The sequence below is a fragment of the Vulpes vulpes genome, chromosome 9 (assembly GCF_048418805.1).
Source record: "Vulpes vulpes isolate BD-2025 chromosome 9, VulVul3, whole genome shotgun sequence".
In the NCBI taxonomy this organism is placed as follows: domain Eukaryota; kingdom Metazoa; phylum Chordata; class Mammalia; order Carnivora; family Canidae; genus Vulpes; species Vulpes vulpes.
In genome coordinates this window covers 66500328-66504389 of record NC_132788.1, presented here as the reverse complement: position 1 = coordinate 66504389, position 4062 = coordinate 66500328, and the positions used below count along the sequence as shown (strand labels likewise).

The following is a 4062-nucleotide window of genomic DNA, read 5'->3' as shown; positions in this document are numbered from 1 at the left end:
CATGTTTAGCAGATCAGTGACCAATGATAGCAATAGCGAATACATACATTTGTATGATTATCTATCAACCTCCTTTAATCTTGACAACAAACCTAAGAAATGGGCATTATAAATGAGGTTCAAAGAGATTGGTAAGGGACCTGCCCAAGGTTGCACAGGTAATAAATGATAGAGGTCAAATTTTATTTAATATTACTCAATGAACTTTTATTGACTTCCCTCTCTGTGCAACTCTGTGCTAAGCACTGAGGACACCAGAAAATAAGTCACAGTACCTGCTTTCAGGGAATGAAGAACCTGCTGCAGACAACAGGTGGTTATTCATTCACTCAGCAACTTCCAATTGTTGAGGGTCTTCTGTGTGTCCAGTATGATTGGAGTACTGAGAAATGAGCAACGCACAAAAGAGACAAGGTTCCTGCTACCCTGGAGGGTGCATTTTACTAAAGCCAGAAAAGTGAGTTAAAATAAACAACACAAAGGCTACATATTCTATGACTCCAACTATGGGATATTCTGGAAAAGACAAAACTATAGAGAAATTTTTTAAAAATCACTTGTTGCCAGGAGTTTGGAGGAAAATAAGGAAGGGAGGGATGAAAAGAGAATTTTTAGGTCAGGGAAAATATTCTGTATAATACTGTATTGGTGGATATATGACATTATATATATATCAAAACCTATATTGCTGTACAAGACAAACAGTAATCCCTAATGTAAACTAAGAAATTTAGTTAATGTATCAATATTGGTTGAACTGTAACAAATGTATTATGCTAATGCAAAACACTAACAGTAGGAGAAACTGGGTGATAGGAGGGAAAAGGGGTATATGGACCTCTCTGTATTATCTCAATTTCATATAAACCTGAAACTACTCTAAAAAAATAAAGCCTATTATTTAAATTAATTAACTAAACAAGGCAATTTATTGAGTGCAACCAAACTCAATAAAATGAAGTGATATCACAGAGCCAAGAGGGTGCTATAATGGATCAAAGAAGGCCTCTCTGAGGAGATGACATTTTAACAGAGGCTTAAAGTGAAAAAAAACTAAAGATCATGGTAGCAATTGGTTGGGAGAACCCAGGGAACTTACTTCTCATCCTGAGGCTGCACTTGTATAGCAAGCCATCTCTTTTCACTTAGATTTTACATTTATTCAGAGTGGCTTTGGGAGAAGCTACTGGAGAATACAGGGGAATTCAGAAGAAACTAAATCTTCTTTCCTCCCACCACATTCACATAGCAAGCCACATTCTGGAGCAGCCTTGAAAAAGAAATAAACTGTGTGTGTTTGAGAAACAAATAGAAATCTATGGAATTGAGGGAATCTGGTACAAAATGACGGAGGAACCAGCTATATCATGTAGGTCCTTGACTGGCACAATAAGAAGTTTGGATTTTATTTCACTGAAAGGAAAAGTTAATGGAAGATTTTCAGCTAGAAGTGACAGTATCTGTTTGACTTTTTTTTTTTTTTTTTTGGCTGGGTACAGTATACTTTATTGATGGTACATGATAAGGTAAGGTTCCTCAAACCCCTCCCCTTCTTCAGGGGGACTAGGTGGAAATTGTGGAGTATGTTGGAGGATGAGTTACAGCAAGGACTCCCCAGCAGGTGAGGGCCTCTCTCTTTCTCTTGATCTAGCTGGGGCTGGTGGTCGAGGGTATCTCACTCCTTGGAGTCCATGTGGATCATAAGGTCCACCACCTGGTTGCTATAGTCAAATTCATTGTCACATCAGGAAATGGGCTTGACAAAGTGGTCATTGACAGCAATGCCAGCCCCATCATCAAAGGTTTCTACCTTTGAGTGTCACTGTTAAAGTTACAGGAGACAACCTGGTCCTTAGTGTAGTCCAGGATGCCCTTGACAGGGCCCACTGATGCCTACTTCACCATCTTCTTGATGTCATCATATTTGGCAGCTTTCTCCAGGCGGCAGGTCGGATTCACAACTGACACATCAGTGGTGGGGACATGGAAGGCCATGCCAGTAAGCTTCCTATTCAGCCCAGGGAAGATCTTGCTTACAGCCTTGGACGCTCACAGTAGAAGCAAGGATAATGTTCTGAGCAGCCCCTCAGCCATCATATCATAGCTTTCCAGAGGAGCTGCTCGTGGTGTTCTGAGAGGCCGTGATGGCAGACACTGTGGTCCTGAGTCCCTCCATGATGCCAAAGCTGTCATGGATGACCTAGGCCATAGGGGTCAAGCAGTTGGTAGTGCAGGAGGCACTGCTGACAATCTTAAAGGAATTGTCATACTTATGGTTCACATCCATCACAAACATGGGGGCATCAGGAGAAGGGGCAGAGATGATGACCCTCTTTGCCCCATCCTTCAAGTGAGCCCCAGCCTTCTTCATTGTGGTAAAGATCCCAGTGTACTTCACAACATACTCAGCACCAGCATCATTCCATTTGATGTTGGCAGGATCTTGCCCCTGAAAGATGGAGATGGGATTTCCAATGATGGTAAGTTTCCCATTCTCAGCCTTGACTATGCCATGGAATTTGCTGTGGGTGGAATCACACGAAAACATGTAGACCATGTAGTTGAGGTCAATGAAAACAGTCGTTGATGGCCACAATATCCACTTGCCAGAGTTAAAAGCAGCCCTGAGGACCAGGTGCCCCAATACAGTCAAATCCATTTACTCTCACCTCCACCATCACATCTTGGGTAAGCGGTTGGCCCTGCACCAGAAGATGTGGCTGTCTGTCAAATGGGGAAGAGCAGAGAGCCTGTTTTACGTTATGAAAGAACTGTGGCCACTGAATGGAAAATGGATTGAAAGAAAGCCAGAGTAAAAGCAGACACACCAGTTTAGAGGTGAGAGAGAAAAGTTTTGGGATATATTTAGGCTACAAAACTAAAGGACTTGCTGTTAATTAGATGAACAAGATGAGAACAAGAGGGAAATCAAGGTGATGCCTAGATTTTTGGATGGAGCAGTTGAGTCATTGATGCTGCTATCAGGGCTGGGAAGACCAAGAGATAAAAAGTTTTAGTGGCAACAAGGGTAAAATCAAGAATTCTGTTAAGGTTTGAGATGTGAAAAAAGAATAAAAAATATACTTGTGCTAAGTACCACTAAGATCAAGGTATATTCTAAAAAATGTGAAAACACAGAGTAAGGAGAGACTAAATCTGTGAGAGGAGAGAAGGGCAGCGAAAGTTTCAGAGAGGATGTGAAGTTTAGCTTGTGTAACTAAAAACAATGAAGAAATGGCCAATAGGTGAGAATGACATTTGAGGCAGAAGGAACAGCACATGTGCAAAGGCAGAAGGTACAAAAGTACGGTTTGTAGCAAGCTTCATCCACTGCTCCAAAGCTATCTTTGAGGTCAGCCTGAGGTTTCTAAGGCACAGTAAGGTAGTGAGAAAAATGTGCAGTAGTAAATACATGACCATGTTAGAGGAGGAGACTGAGATTGAGAAGACAAGGAGAATATTCAATATATAATTAGAAACCCTGAGTTCCAGACCCAACTCTGCCACTAATCCCTATTCATAGGGATTTCAGACTTAGCATGGTATGATACTAAGAACATGAGTTTAAAGCCACCCTTAGAGGACTCCCATCCCTTCTGTACTATCATCTGAGTGACCACAGGCAAGTCTATGAGCCTCTATTTCTTTATCTGTAAAATGGAGATAAAAATAAAGCCTATATCATGGAATTGTTGTAGGAATTAAGTCAGTCAGTGCATAAAAGGTATTGAAGACAGTATCTGACATATAAGATACACATGATTAGTACAGGTCACTGTCAACACATCAAAGTACAATTGAATGAAACTGATTATTTTCTTTAAAAATATGCAGTCCAGATGTGAAACTATCTAACAGTCTATCACAGCACTGTCCAATTAAACTTCAGCAGTGATCATAATGTTCTATATCTAATGTTGTCCAATACAAAAATAACTAGACTCATGTGGCTGTTTATCACTTAAAATATGGGCATTTTGACTGAGAAACTGAATTTTTATTTTATTTAACTTTTAACTTATTTAAATAGCCACATGAAACTAGTGGCTGCCATGTTTTGTA

General features: G+C 40.4%; 1 pseudogene; it reads right to left on the bottom strand.

The window, feature by feature from the left end:
* Nucleotides 1-415: 415 nt before the first annotated feature.
* LOC140593909 (glyceraldehyde-3-phosphate dehydrogenase pseudogene) lies at nucleotides 416-3839 on the bottom strand (annotated as a pseudogene).
* Between the last annotated feature and the right edge of the window lie 223 nt (nucleotides 3840-4062).